This window comes from Papio anubis, chromosome 7 (genome assembly GCF_008728515.1).
Source record: "Papio anubis isolate 15944 chromosome 7, Panubis1.0, whole genome shotgun sequence".
In the NCBI taxonomy this organism is placed as follows: domain Eukaryota; kingdom Metazoa; phylum Chordata; class Mammalia; order Primates; family Cercopithecidae; genus Papio; species Papio anubis.
The window spans coordinates 136911386-136933808 of record NC_044982.1 but is presented as its reverse complement, the minus strand read 5'-3'; the positions used below and the strand labels follow the sequence as shown (position 1 = coordinate 136933808).

At 40.4% G+C, this 22423-nt stretch overlaps 1 protein-coding gene and 1 non-coding gene across 7 annotated transcripts in view; both read left to right on the top strand.

Moving 5' to 3' along the window:
* Window positions 1-22423, top strand: part of LOC101024330 (GA binding protein transcription factor subunit beta 1) — a 77036-nt gene that overhangs the window by 3491 nt on the left and 51122 nt on the right. Inside the window, exon 2 of one of the 6 annotated variants that reach the window (XM_009210153.3) lies at window positions 6570-6593. The exons of the other annotated variants lie outside the window; for them this stretch is intronic. The gene's annotated coding sequence lies outside the window, so the exon portion shown is untranslated. The remainder of the gene's footprint in view (window positions 1-6569; window positions 6594-22423) is intronic. 6 annotated transcript variants of the gene reach the window in all.
* Window positions 5368-5470, top strand: LOC116275979. The gene has a single exon (XR_004185445.1). It is a non-coding gene; the product is annotated as a U6 spliceosomal RNA (small nuclear RNA).

Genomic DNA, 22423 nt, shown 5'->3' with positions numbered 1-22423 from the left:
AAAAATTTAAGGCCATACTTTAATGGTTTTGAAAGGAAGCTAAGTTTGTTTCCAGTTGTTTCTGTGAACTCTAGTCTGAATCTGTCAGTCTGTAGTTCTCTACTGTTCCATCAACAGGAAGCATCTGGTCATTCTTCGTGTAATTGTTAGAAAATACCAGGTGTATTTTTAATGTTTGCTGTTTAAATGAAAATAGATTGGATCTTGGTTAAGTTTACTTGGTTTGGCCAGGCACAGTGGCTCACGCCTGCAATCCCAGCACTTGGGGAGGCGGAGGCGGGCCGATCACCTGAGGTCAAGAGTTTGAGACCAGCCTGGCTAACACGGTGAAGCCCCATTTCTACTAAAAGTACAAAAAATTAGCCGGGTGCGGTGGTGCGCGCCTGTAATCCTAGCTACTTGGGAGGCTGAGGCAGGAGAATCGCTTGAGCCAGAGAGATGGAGGTTGCAACGAGCCGAGATAGCGCTATTGCATTCCAGCTTGGGCAACAAGAGCGAAACTCTGCTCCGTCTCAAAAAAAAAAAGTATGCTTGGTTTTAGTTTGTTTTTTCCTCTAACATTGTGTCATTATAATGGACCACATCTCCTGTACCATGGATGTTTTGTTTTGTTTTGTTTTTCCTTTGGCCTTCATTACCTTGTTAGAAATAGTAACAGGTAAAGTTCACATGTCATGAGGAATTCAGAAATTCAGAAATTACATGAAGTTTTGCATCATGAATTTATTTTTGAGGGTGCTTGAGGCGGTTACCCAGTCTCTGTTTGCAGGTAGCCTGAGTTCAGATGAACTCTCTGATGGCCTTCATCTCTTCTGACTTTGCAAACGTTAAAAAACAAACCCACACAAAATCTCGAAGTTCAGAGCAACTTAGTTTCCTTAGTGTCATCCTTCCCCTCCCCTCTCCTCCCCCACAACTAGTAGGATTTCCAGCTAGTAATCACAATGTTTCTATAGCCTGATGTGCCTACTTTGGTATAGCTATAATTAGTATTATAGTTTTCTGAAGATGTTTGTTCCATCATGCTTTCTAGAAGGTAAATCTAGCACTAGATGAGATCAGTATTAGGGCCTCTGTTTTTTCTCAGTGTTGACATCACAGTGCTCTATACAGAGAAGATGCTTTGGTGCAATCAGCTGTCAGTTCGGTTGTTGGTGGGCTAGTGCACCTTCCTCTGTCTCTCTGTCTGTCTGTCTCCCTCCCTCCCTCCCTCCCTTCCCTCCCTCCCTTCCTTCCCTCCCTCTCTCCCTTCTTTCCTCCCTGTGTTCCCCTCTGCACCTTTTCTTTCTTTGACAGGATCTTGCTTTCTCTGTTACCCAGGCTTAGTGCAGTGGTGCAGTTATACTTCACTGCAAGCTCCGCCTTTCAGGCTCAAGCAATGCTGCCTCTGCCTCAGCCTCCTGAGTAGCTGGGACTACAGATACCTGCCAACGTGTCCGGCTAATTTTTAAATTTTTTTGTAGAGACGAGGTCTCACTATGTTGCCCAAGCTGGTCTCAAACTTCTGGACTCAAGTGATCCTTCCACCTTGGCCTCCCACGTGTTGGGATTACAGGCGTCAGCCACCAAACCTGTCAGAGAGTAATTCTGAAGATGGTAGAACAGCTTATTGAAAGAGCAAGGTGTTAGCCCCACTTTACTTTGTACTAGTTATATTACACGTGGGGTATTGAGTTGGTTTTTTGGGTAGCATACTATCATAAGTGAGACCTTGTATTCATTCTCAGACTTTATCAGAATAATCTGGAGAGCTAATAAGAAACCACACAGAGCCCCAAACTTAATGTAGGGTAGGAATGGACCTTTATTTTTCTCATTTTCAAGGTGGTAGACATCAAAGTGTCAAAATCACTTATCTGTAGAGCATAAACGAGGACCTTGATCATGAGAGAAATGGAAATGAGAAAAAGTTGAAAAAATGGGATATTTGACCTAAAGAAGAGGAGCTTCTTTTAAGAAGTAACAGCCACCTTTAAGGATTTGGTGTTCTGTCACACAGAAGGATCAGATTTGACCAGAAGGAACTAGGGTCAGTGGGTAGAAGTTTAAAAGAAACAGATTTCCACTCTATTTCAAGAGAAATTTCCTCAAAACTGTGAAAATAGAATGAGTTGTTTTGGGTGGTAGGCTGTTCCTTTTCACTGACAGATTGAGGATTCTAGAGTAGAGGAATCGTGCTGAAGGAGAATTTGGGCTAGGTGTCTTCAAGTTACCTATAAACTTTGAGGTTTTATTAAATATGCCGAGGTTTATAGGTGGAAGAACAAAAAACTAATTGAGTGAAACAAGCTGGTTAACTTAACTGGATAATAGTTTTTGCCTTTTTTGATAAAGAGAAATGAGTATTAAGTGAGAAGGCTATTTAATGAAGGACTGTAAACCACTCTGTAATTTGGCAGATTCAGAAGCCTTAAAAACGGGCATACTTTCTGACATGGAAATTCCCTTTAAAGAATTTTTTTTTGGTGTAGTAAAGGTGTGTGTGAATATTTAGCTGTGAGCATACCAATTGCAGTGTTGTTGGTTATACAAGCTGTGTGTTAATGCCTTTGACCCCCACGGTAATCATATGGAGTGGGTAGTACTATTTCTGTTTTTCAGAAGAGAAAACAGGCATAGAGAAATGAGGTTGCTTGCTCAAGATACCTGAGTTACTTAAGTTTTAGGGCCAGGACTTGAATCCAACCACTGTGACTCTAGAGCCAGTACTATTGATCATTATATGGTAAAACTGTAAACCTAAATGTTTCACAGTGATTGTTAGGGTCCATCCATACAGTGGGGTACTGCCTTCTCAGCCGTGAAAATAATTATAGAATAATATAAATCCATGAAAGGATGTCTTGGTATATGTGAGAAAAAGTAAGATTTAAAAACATGATTCCATTTGGTAAAAAAACCGAAAATATATCGATGTTTGGGAGGATATGTGCCAAATTGTTAAATGGTTATTTCTGAGTGTAGTTTTATAGGTGATTATTTTTTTTTTTGCTTATCCAAATTTTCTAACTTCTACAATGACTATAAATTATCATGTGTTATAATTAAGATATTAAGATGTTATTTTTCAATAAAAAAATATGTTACATAAGCTGAGAAATTTGGGTTTTATACTCTGCACTTTAAGCAAGTGTGTAGAAATTGTACATAAATGAGAATTTGTAAATGCATGTAGTGTTTTGTAATTTTTTGTTTGATTCCTTATTCTGGAAGTAATATCAATTGAGTAGAGAAACATATCACTGACTCCTAGCACCTAGCATAATCAATTATCCCATTTTCTTGTGTTTTGTTACTCTTATGTGTAATGTTTTAAATATTCATCCCAGTGTCATCCCAGTTAGTCACACTCTAGCTGTGTGATTTTAGGCAGTTTACTTAATCTCTCCATGTCTCAGTTTCCTTCTTTGTAAAATGGGGATTATTATAATACTTAGCTCATGATGATTGGAAAGATTAAATGAGTTATTTCATATAAAGTGAACAGTATCTGACACATAGTTAATAGCTCAATAAATGTTAGCAATTATAGGATCACAGTCCACCATTCAAACTCTTAGAGTCTAATAGGTTATGGAATTAGGAATTTTTTTTGATAAGGGCAAGGTAGTAATGTATAGCCTTCCAATAGAGTCCAGTGCAGTATCCCCCTTCAAAAATGTTACTGTTTCTGCAGCAAAATGTATCAATGTTTGCACTAAATAGGATAAAGACTGTAAATAGCTTCATATCGGTTTGGGTAAGGTTTACCACAAGATGAGTTATTTTGGGTTTCAGAAGTTTTTTGGATTTTTGGAATTGCAGATAAAGAACCTACAAAATACTAATTTTGAGTCCTATTTTATAATATTAAAACATCTTTTCATGGCATTATATAGTTTTATAGTGCATGGTAAATTAAAGTCAATTAAAATGAAATAATGGAAAATGTCCACCTCCATCTCCTTTGATTAAAAAAATACGGAGCACACTGATACTATGATTTTTTTTTTTAATTTTTTTTCTTTTTGAGATGGAGTCTCTGTCACCAGGCAGGAGTGCAGTGGCACGATCTTAGCTCACTGCAGTCTCCACCTCCTGGGTTCAAGTGATTCTCCTGCCTCAGCCTCCCGAGTAGCTGGGACTACAGGCGTGCGCCACCATGCCCAGCGAATTTTTGCATTTTTAGTAGAAACGTGGTTTCACCATGTTGGCCAGGATGGTCTCGATCTCTTGACCTTGTGATCTGCCTGCCTTGGCCTCCCAAAGTGCAGTGATTACAGGTGTGAGCCACTGTGCCCAGCCTAAAAGTTTCGCAGTCTAAAATGAAAAAAAAAATGGCTGGGCGCAGTGTCTCATGTCTGTAATTCCCGCACCTTGGGAGGCTGAGGCGGGTGGATCAGTTGAGGTCAGGAGTTCGAGACCAGCCTGGCCAATATGGTGAAACGCCGTCTCTACTAAAAATACAAAAATTAGCCAGACATGGTGGCGTGCGCTTGTGTCACAGCTACTCGGGAGGCCGAGGCGGGAGCAACCCTTTAGCCTGGGAGGTGGAGGTTGTAGTGAGCCGAGGTTGCGCCACTGTACTGCAGCCTGGGTGACAGAGCAAGATTCTGTCTCAAGAGAAAAAAAAAAACAAAACAAAACTGAAACTTTAAAAAACTACTCTTGTTGGTCCTGACTGTGATTCTATTTTTAAGAATATTTTAAACCCACTAATGCTGTGATTATATAATATAGAATCTTTTTTTTCTGAATGAGGCTTGAGCATTCCTATAACCCAATTAGCTTGTTTATGTCTCATTACACTTGAGGGATAAGATACTTTTACTATGGTGGTTTACTATAGTAGTGATTCTTTTTTTTTTTGTGAGATGGAGTTTCATTCTTGTCACCCAGGCTGGAGTGCGTGGCGTGATCTTGGTTCACTGTAACCTCTGCCTCCTGAGTTCAAGTGATTCTCCCACATAGCTGCAGTTACAGGTGCCCGCCACCACACCCAGCTAACTTTTTTATATTTAGTAGAGACGGGGTTTAGCCATGTTGGCTAGGCTGGTCTCGAACTTCTGACCTCAAGTGATCTGCCCGCCTTGGCCTCCCAAAGTGCTGAGATTACAGGCATAAGCCACTGCGCCCAGCCTATAGTAATGATTCTTTAAAGGAGGTGGGTAGATGCCAGTATGATACCTGTCTTTAACACACCCATTCTGTGCACGTAGACACTGAGGTGGTTTTAAAATGACAGAACGGAACTTTGGAATTAGGTCGATTCTTCTCATTATGATAACGGTTTTGGATGTATAGCCCCTTCTGACTCCTGGAATCCTTTATGTCCACAGCACTTCCCATGTATCCAAACAGAGGAAAAAATAATTAGTAGTCTAGTGCTTGTTTCAGCAGCAAATATACTAAAATTGGAACGATGCAGAGAAGATTAGCATGGTCCCTGCACAAGGATGACACATAAATTTGTGATGTGTTCCATGTTTATTCTTTTTAATGATAAAAAATAAAAAAAATTTGTGTGGTAAGTGAATGATCTAAAAATTTCCTTTACGCCCTGAATGGCTTGTGTGAACTCTGTGTCTTTGCCGATGGGATTCTTCTTCCTATGTTCCTTTACTTGTTCCATTCATAGAGACCCTCACTTTCTCTCCCTTAGTGCTATGGTCTAAATGCTTGTGTCTCCCCATAATTCATGTTGAAATCTTAACCTCCAAGATGATGGCATTAGGAGGTGGGGCCTTTGGGAGGTGACTAGCTCAGATGGGTAGAGCCCTCACAAGTGGGATTAGTGCTCTTAAAAAATAGACTCCAGGCTGGATGCAGTAGCTCATGCTTATAATCCCAGCACTTTAGGAGGCTGAGGTGCGTAGATCAGGAGGTCAGGAGTACAAGACCAGTCTGGCCAAGATGGTGAAACCCCATCTCTACTAAAAATACAAAAATTAGCTGGGCGCGATGGTAGGCGCCTGTAATCCCAGCTACTCGGGAGGCTGAGGCAGGAGAATCGCTTGAACCTGGGGAGTGGAGGTTGCAGTGAGCAGAGATCACGCCACTGCTCTCCAGCCTGAGTGACAGAATGAGACTCTGTCTCAAAAAAAAAAAAAAAAAAAAAAAGGAGACTCCAGACAGCTTGTTAGCTCTTTCTTCCACATGAGGTTACAGCAAAAAGACTGCTGTCTAGAAGCTGGCCCTTACCAGATACTGAATCTGCCAGTGCCTTATCTTGGACTTCTCAGCCTCCAGAACTATTAAAAATGGTTTTCTGGGCTGGGTGTGGTGGTTGCTACCTGTAATCCTGGCACTTTGAGGAGGCTGAGGTGGGAGGATTGCTTGAGACCAGCCTAGGCAACATAGATCCTATCTCTACAAAAAAAAAAAAAAAAAAAAAGAAAATCATTTTCTGTTGTTTAGTAAGCTACCCAGTTCATGGTATTTTGTTACAGCAACCCAGTCTAAGACATTTAACTTACTCCTGTACGCACTAGATACAGTCTGCACTTTGACATCGGTCACTTATTTTATATTTTACTGGACGCATATTGTCAGATTTTTCCACCATCGATTTCTTCTGTTTTCCCTCACAGGTCACAGCATATTTGTGGAGGAAGGTGAGTAATTATGAAGATTTCTTGGCCACTATAAATTTATGCTGAACAATTCCAAATAGGCCCTTCCTACTTCTTGGCAATCATCTTATTAATTGCATTTTTCTGTTGTCTTATATTCCTTCTTCCTCTTTAACTCTTAATAGATGCCATTTACTTCTATTTAAGTGAAAAAGGAAAACAGGATACAAGCTTGCACATTTTTTTTTCATTGTAACCATGACAAATCACTGTTCTTTCATCTTATTTTGTAAATTGAATAGAAGAAGGATCCTGCTGCCACAGTTAACTACCTCTCTGGTCACTTTGATTGTTTTTTTTTTTTTTTTTTTTTTTTTGAGCCGGAGTCTTACTCTGTTGCCCAGGCTGGAGTGCAGTGGCACAATCTCGGCTCACTGCAACCTCTGCCTACTGGATTCAAGCGATTCTCCTGCCTCAGCCTCCCGAGTAGCTGGGATTACAGGTGCGTGCCACCACGCCCGGCTAAGTTTTTTTCTATTTTTAGTAGAGACGGGATTTCACTGTGTTAGCCAGATGGTCTCGATCTCCTGACCTTGTGATCTGCCTGCCTTGGCCTCCCAAAGTGCTGGGATTACAGGCGTGAGCCACTGCGCCTGGCCTTGATCATTATTTGCAATGTTTTTTCTTCGCTGTCTTAAAATATGTACGGACTTCTGTACTTTGGGAGGAAAAAGAATCAATTTTGATGAACTGCTGCTACTGTTCTATCTGCTGCATTTCTCTTCTTTATTTTCAAAAATTTTAAGAATTGACTTACCGTTGTTGCCCTGAGTTCTTACTTTTTTTTTTTGAGACAAGGCCACACTGTGTTGCCCAGGCTGGAGTACAATTGCAGCTCACTGCAGCCTTGACCTCCCTGGGCTCAGGTGATCCTCCTACCTCAGTTTCCTGAGTAGCTGGGACTACAGGTATGTGCCACCATGCCTGGCTAATTTTTGTATTTTTCTGGTAGAGACAAAGTCTCACTGTGTTGTCCAGGCTATTCAACTCCTGAGTTCTTTTACTACTTCTTTCCTAAATTACGCAGTTTTGGAATATCATAATTCAGATTGTTGCTTCAGAGGACATCTTTTTTGTCAATAATAACGGCTTCATCCTGACTCTCTTCAGCTAGTATATATGTGTTACTGTTTCCACCAAGGCTTCTTAATGTTCTTTCCTTGCCCTTTGTGTTAATTTGCCATCCTGGTTTTCCCTTCTGACTACTGCTTTTCTGTTTTCTTTGTTGTTTCTTGAGCTTCTTAGCACTGTTAGTCTCATCAGTACTTGATTATCTGTTCCCCTCTCAGATGTTTTATATGCTGATGGCTCCCAAATGTGTGTCCCATCCGTGTTTGTTGCTCTAATAGTTTACTGGATATTTCTGTTGGAAAACTCAAGGAATTTCCATCACTTTTAGATTTATTATTATTCAGCCTCCCACCTGCTTTCAGCATTTCTCTTAATTTTGTCATACTTAAATCTTGAAGTAGTCTGCGATGCATACTTTTGCTTTCTTTTTTTTTTTTTTGCCTATTATTTACTTCCTTTAAACTTTAGATTTTCCTTCCTTGAATCCGTTTTGCATATGGCTGCCAGAATGATTTTCCTGAAAAATTTTTGAACCCATTGCTAAACATATAAGCCTAAGGGGAGAACATGTGCTGTTGACCTTTGCACTGTCTATTCTGTCAAACAAAGTGAATTGAACCTGTGCTGAATAAATGTTTGAAAGGGTCACCATTTGCTCAAAAATTTGAATGGCTCCCAGTTGTTTACAAGATAAAGTCCAAATTCTACTTCTGACTTTCCAACCTTTTTATATTCTTTTTCAGCCTTATTCCTTACTGTTTGACATTATTAAGCTGGGGTTTCCTCTGTAATATACCTTGCTTAAGCACAACTCCGTGCATTCTTCCTTTTCCTTGCCTGTCAGAGCCTACTCAGGGATGTTTGCCCTGCGGCCGGCACTGTTCTAATCTCTAGTGTTAGAATAATGAACAAAACGAAGACAAAGTCCCTGTTTTCTTGGAGCTGACGTTTGTGGGGAGGGACTCATAGTAAATAAATATGTGATATTAGGTGGTAATGAGTAAAATGAAAAGGAATAAAAGTAGGTAAGGGGAGGCCAGGTGCGGTGGCTCATGCCTGTAATCCCAGCATTTTGGGAGGTCAAGGCGGACAGATCACAAGGTCAGGAGATCAAGACCATCCTGGCCAACATGGTGAAACCCCATCTCTACTAAACATACAAAAACTAGCTGGGCGTGGTGGTGTGTGCCTGTAGTCCCAGCCGCTCGGGAGGCTGAGGCAGGAGAATTGCTTGAACCTGGGAGGCGGAGGTTGCAGTGAGCTGAGATGGCGCCACTGCATCTCCAGCCTGGCGACAGAGTGAGACTCCATCTTAAAAAAAAAAAAAAGGAGGTAAGGGGATAGATTGGTGAGATGTGGTAGCTATCTTAGGTGGTCTGCGAAAGCTACTCCCTGGGCGTCCTGGAGTGCAGGAGCAAGCCATGCAGTTATCTAAGTGAAGAGTTTTCTAGGCAACGGAACCAACATGTGCTAGACCCTAAAGTGCGAACACATTTGCCTTGTTCAAAGAATTGCTAAGACTTTTGTGGCTAGAGCACAGTAAGTAAGGGTGAGAATGAGAGAGGAGCTGAGAAGAGATGGTGGGGAGACAGGTTATGCTTCAGATGTTAAGTCCTTCATTGAAGAGGCCTTCCTTGACTGCTACAATTTGTTAATATAAACCTTGGAACCTATCAACTATGGAAGTAGCTCTCAGATGATTGTTTATTCTGACTCCCAATAAAAAATACATCTTATATGGTAATTGTCTATTTATGTTACTGTGTGCATGTGTGTGTGTGAGAGATAACTACATTTGATATATGCTGATATTTTCAAAAACATTGGCTTTAACCCACTAAAGTGATTTCACAGTCTGTTAATAGGTCATGACTAACAGTTTGAAGAACACTGATCTATGGTATCTATACCCGCTTAAACAAAACACTGAACTACAAACTACTTTTGTTATAATCCACACATTTTTTCAGTTTGTGAAATATTTTTGGTTAAAGATCTTACCTTCAATTTCTGTGTTTGTAGGCTTACAGTGTTTGTAATAATGCTGAATAGAAAGGACTTGTTTAATTTGGCAAACATCTGTTGAGTGGTGTATTAGAAGCTGCTAGATACTAAAATACACGTAAGAAGAAGATAAACTATTAGCCTTTACTCCTATAAGGGTTAAAAAAAAAAAAAAAAAAAAGATAAATCCCTATCTGAATTCCTAAGGTTTATGAGAGAGGAAAGCTTGTAAATAAATCATTTGTAATGTGATGGAATCTATCTAATAATGAAAGTGTGTTAAGGCCACAATGAGAGAATAAAGAAGTGATTAATTCATTTTGCTGAGAAGGTCAAGGGAAACTTATTGGAGGAGGTAATGTCTGATCTGGGTTTGGAGGGAGAATAGAACTACTTAGGTAAGTTTGGGAGGGAACGACTTCTTAGGCAGGATAACATATAAAGGAGTAGAATTGTGAGAGAGAATAGCACATGAGGGTATTGTAGATAACTCTATATTAAAATATAAATCCAAGGGGGAAATGTTGAGTGAAGAGGCTGCAGTGAGGCACAGGTCATATCCTTGAAGGTCTGGGATGCTTTGGAGTTACCACTTACTGATTATGCATATTAGGGGAAAATACTGTATAGTCAGAATCAACTTGTAGGAAGTTGCCATATGGGAAGTAAGATACCATCTCTCGATAATTCCAAAACAGCCAGTTTTTCATCTAGTGATGAAATATATCACCGTTTCCTCAATTGTGCTCTAGAGGAAGGTGGCTTACATTTATGGGCCATGTTGTACAAAATAAAATCGTATGAAACATTAACTTATCTATTGCAATGAGAAGTTCATTCCATAAGATGCATTTGAAGAACTGAGACCTACTGAGGAAATAGATTCATATTTCAGGCTCATGCTGGGACTTATGTTTATTAAATAGAATGGTGAGTAGCCAAATGTTTAAATCTTCTTTTTTGTTTTTTTTTTTTTGAGACAGAATTTCACTCTTGTTGCCCAGGCTGGAGTGCAGTGGCGTGATCTCGGCTCACTGCAACCTCCACCTCCCAGGTTCAAGTGATTCTTCTGCCTCAGCCTCCCGGGGTAGCTGGGATTACAGGCATGCGCCACCATGCCCGGCTAATTTTGTTCTTTTAGTAGAGACGGAGCTTCTCCATGTTGGTCAGGCTCGTGTCGAACTACCGACCTCAGGTGATCTGCCCACCCTGGCCTCCCAAGGTGCTGGGATTACAGACGTGAGCCACTGCACCTGGCCTAAATCATTTTCAAGTTAAATACACATATGGTTCAGTGCCACTGTATTCTATGGGTGATTGGAATGCATAATTATATCTACGTTCATTTTGGAAAGGTATTTTGATACATTTGACCAAACCACAATTTAAAACTTTATGACAACATTAACATTTAGAATATACAAATTTTAAAGAAAAAAAGAATATACAAATTTAAAACAGACTGAGAGGAGTATGCAACATATGTAATAAACCAGAAATATACATATTGCACTCCTACAAAGAGAATGAAATGATAAAATAGGTAAAGAATATGAATAGGCAGTTTCTGAAGAGGAAACATAGTGGCCAACAAACATTTGATAAAGATGCACGGTCTCAGTAGTTTGAGAAATGCATGTTAAAACACAGTAATAGCATACTGTGCAGCTGTATAAAAAAATGAGGAAGTTCACCTCTCTGTGAACTAATGGGAAAAGATCTCTGGGATGTGTTAAACAGGAAAAGCAAGTGGGGAACAGTGTTATGTGGTAATGTTATTTATTTATTTTTTTGGTGATTATAGAAATGCTGGAAGGATACTCATGAAACTAGTAAAGGTGATTACTTGTTGGAGTTGTGGGTCCAGGCTGGGCTGAGGAGGAGCAGTGAGTAGTGTAAATACTTCCGTTGAGAATTTTCAATGTATACATTTCTGTGTTTGGGCTTTTGAGCTAAATGAAAGTATTGCCTATTAAAAAAAGAAAAAGATGTGAAGTAGACTTTATAGAACTTGACGACCAACTGTCTTAGTCCATTTGTGGTACTGTAACAAAAATATAAACTAGTGACTTATAAACAATAGAAATTTATTTCTCACAGTTCTGGAGGCTGGGAAGTTCAAGATCAAGGTGGTGGCAGATTCCGTGGCTGGTGAGGGTCCATTTCCTACTTTACTGATGGAGCCACCTTGCTGTGCCCTCATATGGTGAAGGGACAAAGCAGTTATCTGGCAGTAATTCCATCCATGAAATTATGAATGGAATGATAAGGTTTGCCCTCATGACCTAATCATCACTCAAAGTCCCCATCTACTAATACCATCACCTTGGGGTTAGGGTTTCAACATGTTAATTTTGTGGGGACACAAACATTGAGACCAGCTGTATGTAGAAGATGAGGGAGAGGGAAGAGTTTAAGATAGCTCCCAGGTTTCTAAATTGGGAAGTAAAGAGGCTGTTAATATTATCAGGTAATACAGAAGGAAGATTAGGTTTTGGCATGTGCCTGGGAAGTTCTGGACATGCTAACTGACTACTCACCTTACTACTTTTTAGTTTTTATCACCTTACTACTTTTTAGTTTAGTGTTGGTATAATTTATGTGCTTTAGATATGGAACTTTTGAGCTTATCTTAAACATGAATGTTAAGTAGTCATCAATAAATATTCTTTATCCATGGACATATTCTGGGTTAATTTTTAGAAAATTATGACTAATTCTATAATCATAATAGGGACACTGATAAACACAGGTAGAATGTAGATAGAGAAATAGAGAATGTATATCTGATAAATATATAGCTTAGGTGGAAAGTAAGAGCTTAATTTATTAACATGGTTTCAAGAAGCTTTATTTTTTTTTTCCAAGATGGAGTCTTACTCTGTTGCCCAAGCTGGAGTGCAGTGGCACAATCTTGACTTACTGCAACCTCTGCCTCCCAGGTTCAAGTGATTCTCCTGCCTCAGTCTACCAAGTAACTGGGATTACAGGTGCCTGCCACCATGCCCTGGTTAATTACCGGTTATTTATTTGTTTGTTTATTTTTTGAGACGGAGTGTCACTTTGTTGCCCAGACTGGAGTGCAGCAGTACGATCTTGGCTCACTGCAACCTCTGCTTACCAGGCTCAAGCAATGCTCCCGCCTCAGCCTCCCGAGTAACTGGGACTACAGGCACGCACCACCATGCTTGGCTAATTTTGTATTTTTAGTAGAGACAGGGTTTCATCATGTTGGCCAGGCTGATCTGGAATTCCTGACCTCAGGTGATCTGCTCGCCTTGGCCTCCCAAAGTGCTGGGATTACAGGTAGGAGCCACCGCACCCAGCTGCTGGTTAATTCTCGTGTTTTTAGTAGAGATGGGGTTTCACCATGTTTGCTAGTTTGGTCTCGAACTCCAGATCTCAGGTGATCTGCCTGCCTCGGCCTCCCAAAGTGAGACATGAGCCACCATGTCTGGCCTATGGTTCCAATTTAATGACATCGTTTGATATCTGAAATTCAAAGAAATAAAAATATATATGAATAAGGAAGTCATCATGGTAGATGAGCTTATGCTGTAATATTTAAAACTGAAGTTTAGGCCAGGTGTGGTGACTCATGCCTGTAATCCCAGCACTTTGGTAGGCCAAGGTGGGTGGCTCACTTGAGCCCAGGAGTTCAACACCAGCCTGTGTAACATGGTGAAGCCCTGTCTCTACAAAAAATGAAAAAAATTAGCTGGGCATGGTGGTGTGTGCCTGTAGTCCCAGCTTCTCGGGAGGCTGAGGTGGGAGGATCCCTCGAGCCCAGGAGGTGTGAGCCAACATCACACCGCTATACTCCAGCCTGGGAGACAGAACTCTGAAAGAAAAATAAATCTCTTTGAAATTTAGGGAAGTTTATAACAGCACAGAAATATTTTTTTATGTAGTACCTTTGGGAGTAACTGTATATAAGACAAAGAAAGAGATTTAACCTAATGGAGACATGGAGTCATAACATGTTGGGTGCTACTTAAAACAAGCTCTTTGTCGGGTGTGGTGGCTCACGCCTGTAATCCCAGCACTTTGGGAGGCCGAGGTGGTTGGATCGCTTGAAGTCAGGAGTTAGAGACCAGCCTGACCAACATGGTGAAACCCCATCTCTACTAAAAGTACAAAAATTAGCCGGGCGTGGTGGCACGCGCCTGTAATCCCAGCTACTTGGGAGGCTGAGGCAGGAGAATCACTTGAACCCGGGAGGCAGAGGTTGCAGTGAGCCAAGATCACACCACTACATTCCATCCTGGGCCACAGAGCGAGACTTTGTCTCAATAAACAAAAAACAAAAACAAGCTTTTGGTATATAATTTAGAGTTTAAATTTTTTTTGAGTGAATTATATTTCAGAATCTGATTTTTGAGGTTCTAATATATCCATACTACTTTTACCTGAGTTTTATTTGGCTAGAGTCTAAAATTAAGTAAAAGAGGAGCACAGATAAAGCACATACTTGCAGGACTTGCAAATAAATGTAGTTTTTTTCTGGATTTTTGTTAGTAAGGATTTGGGTATGGAATAGTAATGAAAAAGAACTACTAAGTAATTCTTTGTTTTCTTTTTTAATTGAGACGGGGTCTGTCTCTAACACTCAGGCTGGAGTGCAGTGGAGCAATCTCAGCTCACTGCAGTCCTCTACTTGGACTCTGGTGATCCTCTCACTTCAGCCTCCCGAGTAGCTGGGACCACATGCTTGCATCACCACACCTGGCTATTTTTTGTATTTTTTGGTGGAGACGAAATTTCTTCATGTTGTCCAGGCTGTTCTTGAACTCCTGAGCTCAAGTGATCTGCTTGCCTCAGCCTCCCAAAGTGCTGGGACTACTACAGGTGTGAACCACTGCACTCAGCCAGTAATTTTTGCTTGAGATTCAAAACTTTTAACCATTTATGTCTGAAGAGAAAATAGTTTACTAGTAAAAGTTTACTTTTTAAGAGTCTTTTATTGCTGGCTTAGTCTTTCAAAAAATGCTTTAAAATTACAAATATTATAGAATCTCGTAACAGGTGGAGATGGGCTTGTTTATGTGAGAGTGAAAAGGGTCTGAAACGTTCTGCCACCTCCAACCTGTGCTTACCTCTTTAGCCACTGCCCTTCTTGGTACTGAAGTCTGGAGCTTTGGGAATCACAAATTGAGAAATGCTGGATTGGGCTGGGCTAGAGTTTTGGATGGGCTCTGACCTCTTCATATATATATATATATATATATATATATATAAAAAAGTAATTTTTTCTTCTTGAGACAAGGTCTCACTCTTTTGTCCAGGCTGGAGTGCAGTGGTGTGATTATGGCCCACTGCAGCCTCAATCTCTTGGGCTCAAGTGATCCTCCCACTTCAGCTTCCTGAGTAGCTGAGACTACAAGCACACACCACTGTGGCTGACTGGCCTGGTGCTCCTGAGCTCAGGAAATCCCCCTGCCTCATCCTCTCAGTCATGTACCACCATGCCTGGCTACATTTAACTTTTTATAATAGATTTGTGTATATTTAATTGTAGTAAACCATAAAATAGACCAAAATCTATATATATTTTATGCATTCTTGACACCTTTTTCTTAAGTTTTTAAATATGCAGTTGGTGAGTTTTGTTTTTGAGACAGTGTCTTGTTCTGTTGCCCAGGATGGAGTGCAGTGGCATGAACATGGCTCACTGTAACTTTGACCTCCTGGGTTCAAATGATCCTCCTTCTTCAGCCTCCTGAGTAGCTGGGACCACAGCTGCATGCCACCATGCCTGGCTAATTAAAAAATTAAAAATTTTTTTTGTAGAGATGGAGTCTCACTATGTTGCCTGGTCTGATCTTGAACTCCTGGGCTTAAGCAATCTGCCTGCCTCACCTTCCTGAAGTGCTGGGATTACAGGTGTGAGACACTGTGCCTAGGCTTGTGAGTTTTTTTTTTTTTTTTAAATTTTCAAAAAATTTAACTTATATCTTTTCTTTTTGCTTCTTTTTTTTTTGAGACGGAGTCTTACTCTATTGCCCAAGCTGGAGTGCAGTAGTGTGATCTTGGCTTACTGCAACCTCCTCCTCCTGGGTTCAAGCAGTTCTCCCTGCCTCAGCCTCCTGAGTAGCTGGGATTGCAGGTGCCTGCCACCATGCCCGGCTAATTTTTGTATTATTTTAATAAAGATGGGTTTTTGTCATGTTGGCCAGACTAGTCTCAAGCTCCTGACCTCAGGTGATCCACCTGCCTTGGCCTCCCAAAGTGCTGGGATTACAGGCGTGAGCCACCGTGTCCAGCCTCAAAATAATTTTCTAATATATTAAAAAAAAATGTATGCGTGAACTGTGCAATTCAAACCTATGTTGTTCAAGGGTCAAGCTGTACATCAGGAAGGTCACTTCCAAATATGTCTGGTTTCTGGATAATAGTGGCCTAAATTAGACCAATCTTCTTTTTTTGTTTTTTGAGTCGGAGTCTTGCTCTATCGCCCAGGCTGCAGTGCAGCAGCGTGATCTTGGCTCACTGCAACCTGTCCTCTTGGGTTCAAGCGATTCTCCTACCTCACCCTCCCCAGTAGCTAGGATTACAGGTGCATGCCACTATGCCTGGCTAATTTTGTATTTTTAATAGAGATGGGGTTACACCATGTTGGCCAGGCTGGTCTTGAACTCCTGACCTCATGATCCACCCGCCTTGGCCTCCCAAAATGCTGGGATTCCAGGTGTGAGCCACTGCTCCCGGCCGACCAGTCTTCTTTTTGAAGACAATTGAGAATGTTGGATAAAATACATAGAACATTGCCTTAATAGCTTTGAAGAACTGGGGAATCTGTTAAGCCAAATTCTGGAAGAAAGCCTAAAGCAAGAAGTTAACAGACTGTCTGGTGAACTGAAGCCACTTTTGCCTTCAATATGTTTGCCAATATCAAGAAATTTAGATTTCTGTTCATCAGTCTTACGGGGTGAGGTGGACAGAAATTAAGATGCAGAGCCCACCCAACATGTGGACATGTAAAGGCTTATGAGATATTCTTGCCTGATTAGGCTTGGGCTCCATATATATATAGCTGAGAGGTAAGGATGAACCAGAACTAACCCCTTTTCATCACCTTTCATCACCTACCTCTCAATCAAATATCAAGGAACTTCAAGACAAGTTGTGTAGGCACTGAGCAGAGCAGGAGGAAAAAAGAGAAAGGAAACAAGCAAACACAAGTCTTTACAAAGCTGTGCCCATAGCATAGGTGGGAAAGGGAACCGTAAGCCATACCTAATTTAGGTTGGTTCCTGACTCCAGGTGCTTGTCAGAAGCAAATGCAAATGTTCTCTGATGGAAGGCTCCTTCATCTTAGGCCTCCCCACAGTTTTTCAAGGACAGTAATCAGCCCGTAGTCAAAAGATAACTAGACATACAAGGAGACAAGGAACCATAGGCATGAACCAGTAGAAACAACAGACAGCAGAAAAAGATTTTCATAGGCACGATGTAATAGAATTAAAAGCTATGTAATGAAACAACCAAGTTTACTGTGTTTACAGAAATAAGTGACAAATTTGAGAATAGGGAATAGGAAATGATTTATTTATTTATTTATTTATTTATTTATTTATTTTTTTTTTTTTTTTTTGAGACGGAGTCTTGCTCTGTCTCCCAGGCTGGAGTGCAGTGGCCAGATCTCAGCTCACTGCAAGCTCCGCCTCCCGGGTCCACGCCATTCTCCTGCCTCAGCCTCCCGAGTAGCTGGGACTACAGGCGCCCGCCACCTCACCCGGCTAATTTTTTTTGTATTTTTTAGTAGAGACGGGGTTTCACCGTGTTAGCCAGGATGGTCTCGATCTCCTGACCTCATGATCCACCCGTCTCGGCCTCCCAAAGTGCTGGGATTACAGGCTTGAGCCACCGTGCCCGGCCAGGAAATGATTTATTTTTTTAAGTGGCATCATAGTTTTGAAAAAAACAAATAGAACTTTTAGAATAAAAAATAACTGATTAGGAGTTTGAGGCCAGCCTGGGCAACATGGTGAAACCTTGTCTGTACAGAAAATACAAAAAAATTAGCTGGGTATAGCGGCATGTGCCTGTAGTCCCAGCTGCTGAGGAGGCTGACATGGGAGGATTGCTTGAGCCCAGGAAGTCAAGGCTATAGTGAGCCAAGATGGTACCACTTTACTGCAACCTAGGTGACAGAATAAGACCCTGTCTAAAAAAAAAAAAAAAAAAAAAAAAAGATAAAGTAACTGAATTAAAAACCTAATGACTCAATTTGCAGCAGATTGGACATATCAGAAAAATTATCAAACTGGAATATAGATTAGATAAAATTATCCAGAATGTAGCATAGATGATGGCTAGAGGCAAAAAGATGGGAATTATAGAAGACAGTGTAAGACATATGGGGATAGAGTGAGAGAGTCTTAATTGGAATTCCAGAAGGAAAGGAAGAGAGAATGGGACATTTGAAGAGATGATGGCTCATATTTTCCAGAACCAAGGAAAAATACCAAACCAGCATGCAAGAATTCCAGTGAATCCTAATTAGGATAATAATAAGTCCACACCTAAACACATTGTAATAAAGTCACAGAAAGCCAAAAGTAGCTGGAGAAAGAGAAAACCATCAAAAGAGCAAGAATTAGAGTAATAGATGACTTTTCTTTTCTTTCTTTTTTCTTTTTTTTTGAGATGGAGTTTCGCTCTTGTTGCCCAGGCTGGAGTGCAATGGTGCAATCTTGGCTCACTGCAACCTCTGCCTTCCGGGTTCAAGCAATTCTCCTGCTTCAGCCTCCCTAGTAGCTGAGATTACAGGTGCCCACAACCACACGCAGCTAACTTTTTGTATTTTTAGTAGAGACAGGGTTTCACTATATTGGCCAGGCTGGTCTCGAACTCCTGACCTCTGGTGATCCACCTGCCTCAGCCTCCTGAAGTATTGGGATTACAGACGTGAGCCACCGCGCCTGGCAGGATGACTTTTCAACAGCAACAGTGGAAATCAGCAGACAGCGAAATGTCTGCTATGTGAAATGAAAACTACCTGTCAATCTAGAATTTTATGCCCAGTGAAAATATATTTAAAGAATGATGGTAAAATAAGGATATTTTCAGATAAAAACAACTTGTCATCAACATCTCACCTGTGAAAGATTGTTTAAAGCAGCACTGTTCAATAGAAGTTTCTGTGGAAATGGGAATGTTACTTATTTTTTTCTTGAGACAGGATCTCACTCTGTTACCCAGGCTGGAGTGTGGTGCAATCATGGCTCACTGAGCTAAAAACAATATATTTATGGATTAAGTAATGTGATAATGTGATAATAATGTGATCACTCAGGAGATCCTCCTACCTCAGCCTCCTGAGTAGCTGGGATCACAGATGCACATTACCTCGACCTGGCTAATTTTTAAAATTATTTGTAGAGACGAGGTCTTGCTATGTTGCTCAGACTCAAATTCCTGTGCTCAGGTGATTCTCCCACCTCAGTCCTAGAAAGTGCTGGGATTATAGGTGTGAGCCATCACATTTGGCCTGGAAATGTTCTTTGTCTGTGCTGTCCAATATTGTAGTCACAAGCTACATAGGGCTATTGAGTACTTGAAATATAACTAGTGTAACCAATAAACTGAATTTTTAGTTTTACTTAATTTTTATTAAATAGCCACATGCACCATATTGGACACTACGTTTTTAAAGGATATACTTAGGACAGAATGAAATTGATCCCAAATCACAAAATGAAATGTATGAAGAGTAAATGAAAGGTAAAGAAAATGATACATATTTAGAGAATGAAAATGAATATGGATTGCATTAAACATAGTAAAAATATCTAATGGATAAACACAAGGGAATAACAAGTAGGATAGATAGAGTCTAGGATTTAAGGTTCTTGTCTTACCTAGAAGGATAGTAATTAAAAACTCTTTGTTACGGAAAATTTTAAATATGTAAAAGAGAAGAGTATAATGAATCCTTACGTATTTATTACCCACCTTCAACCATTATGAATTGATGACTAAAGTGTTTTTATATATATCCCAAGTATTTTAAAGTAAGTCATAACAATCACGTTATTTAACCCATAAATATATTGTTCTTAGCTCATAAAAGGTATGGGCTTAAAGTATAATACCAGTATCATATACAGAAAAAAATTAATACTTAGCATTACATACTTAGTATTCATATTTTCCCAATTATCTAAAAAAATTATTTAAAAAATTATATTTGGTTTTTTCAAACTGGAATCCAAACAGGGTTTACATATTGCATTTGGTTGATGTGTTGCTTATATCTTTTAAAAGCTATAGATTTTTTGGGAAAAGAGAGAATAAAGATTTTGATTAGACTTTACTGCATGGTATAATTTCTAGAAAACCAGTAAAAGAACAGAAACAGAGTGTAACTTCCAGATCAGTAGAGGAAATAAATAGAATGTTAAAAAAGAATTGAGGTAAAAGAAGGCAGCAGCAACAAAGGAGAGAAAAGAAACTGGACAGGGGGTGGGCATAATCCCAGCACTTTGGGAGGCCGAGGCAGGTGGATTGCTTGAGGTCAGGAGTTCGAGACCAGCATGATCAACGTGGTGAAACCCCGTCTCAAGTAAAAATACAAAAATTAGCCCAGCATGGTGGTGCATGCCTGTAATCCCAGCTACTTGGGAGACTGAGGCAAGAGAATCGCTTGAACCCAGGAGGTGGAGGTTGCAGTGAGCCAAGATCATGCCACTGCACTCTAGCCTGGGCGACAGAGCGAGACTCTATTTCAAAACAAAACAACTGAAAACTGAACAGGGGACAAATGGAAAGCACAAAATATGATGTTCGATTTAACTTAAATATATAGTAATTAAAGGTAAATTGTCTAATAACCACACAGGTATCATCCAGGCCTGAGGTGCCAGCAGCTCTTGCCTGGAATAATTTTCTAACTAGTACGCTTGCTTCAGTTCTTGCTTTCCACCATGTATTAACTATATGATAACAAGAGTAGTCTCTTAGCAATGTAAATCACATCACAACACTCTCCTGTTTAAAACTTTCTGACAACTTGGTAGTAATCTCAATAAAATTTACTCTTTACTAGTGCCTATAAGGCTCTCTATGTGATCCAGCCCATTCGTATTTCTACGATTGCATTTGCTGTTATACTTCTTCACTGTAGCTCAGGGCCCTTACATTTGCTGTTCCATTTCCCTGAATCACCAGGGTCAGCCAGAATTCTTAGTTCTAAGCAGTCAAATAATCTCTGGTTAATTGAACAGAAAAGGAATTTATCACAGGAAGAAGCTGCTACCACTACTGTCATTGGAATCTGCTGCCATGTTTACCGCAAAGGGTTCTACACACACTCTGCTTTTTTAATGCACTATCTTCTACATTAAGGTCCAGCACAGATGCTTCTCTTGTGGAGTGGAGGTCATACGACTGTACCCTTGCCATATGGGAAGCAAGGAAGGCAAATAGTCGGTAGTAGACAGAGGTTTCTGCCTTCTTTCAAGATGCATATGGAAGGGAATTCCCCAAGGACAAGGTGTTTTGATGCTAAGCAACCAAGAGAATGACTTGTGCATCATGATGCTTTCTTTGGATCCTTCCTTGGTTTGCTTTTCCCTTTCATTCCTGTTTCTACTCAGTTGTCACCTCAGAGAGGCCTTTCATAATCACTTTCTCCAGAATGGCAATTCCTTATCCCTAATCTAGTACTCTGTTTCTTACTCTGCCTTACTTTTTCTTCATTCCATTTATCACTGTCACAACCACTACTACTACTACTATTTATTTATTTCTTTATTGTGAAGTTCTTATCCCAGAACATAAGCTCCTTGCTCTTCATATGCTCAGTAAACGTTTGTTGAATGAAGGAGAAGCATATAGATTATGCTATAAATTGCTGAGGAAATTTAAGAACTCAAAGTTTTGTTGGAGAAAAGATCATTTAAAAATGGGCTTTGAAGTATAGAATTTGGAGAGAAAGAATGTAACCATTCTGAAGTGGGAAAATCGCATGAGGGGAGACATTGGGTCTGGAATAAGGTAAGTGTGTATGGGATGAGGAAGGAGAATTGTTTAAAATCAGATAGACTGTCAGGGCCCTATATTAAGAGAAAAATGGATGAAGTAAATGTGTGAGGCAGTTGACAGAGGGACTCAAATTGCAAGGTAAGATCTTGTGATTGCTAGAGTAAGAGATAACTAGTTTTTTTTTTTTTTTAATTAAAAAGTTTGTGATGGGCCGGGCGCGGTGGCTCACGCTTGTAATCCCAGCACTTTGGGAGGCCGAGGTGGGCGGATCACGAGGTCAGGAGATCGAGACCACCCTGGCTAACACGGTGAAACCCCGTCTCTACTAAAAATACAAAAAATTAGCCGGGCGAGGTGGCAGGCTCCTGTAGTCCCAGCTACTCGGGAGGCTGAGGCAGGAGAATGGCGTGAACCCGGGAGGTGGAGCTTGCAGTGAGCCAAGATGGCACACTGCACTCCAGCCTGGGCGACAGAGTGAGACTCCGCCTCAAAAAAAAAAAAAAAAGTTTGTGATGGTGTTTTCACATAGCCAAGTACTATGCAGCTGTAAAGCAAAATGAGAAAAATCTCTATGCAGTATTTTCCAGGATACATATTAAATGGAGGAAAAAAGCAAAATACAGAACAATGTGTTTAGTATGTTCCTTTGGTGTGAGAAGTAGGGAATGGTGGCTAGGCGTGGTGATTCATACCTGTAATCCCAGCAGTTTGGGAGGCTGAGGCGGGAGGATTGCTTGAGCCCTGGAGTT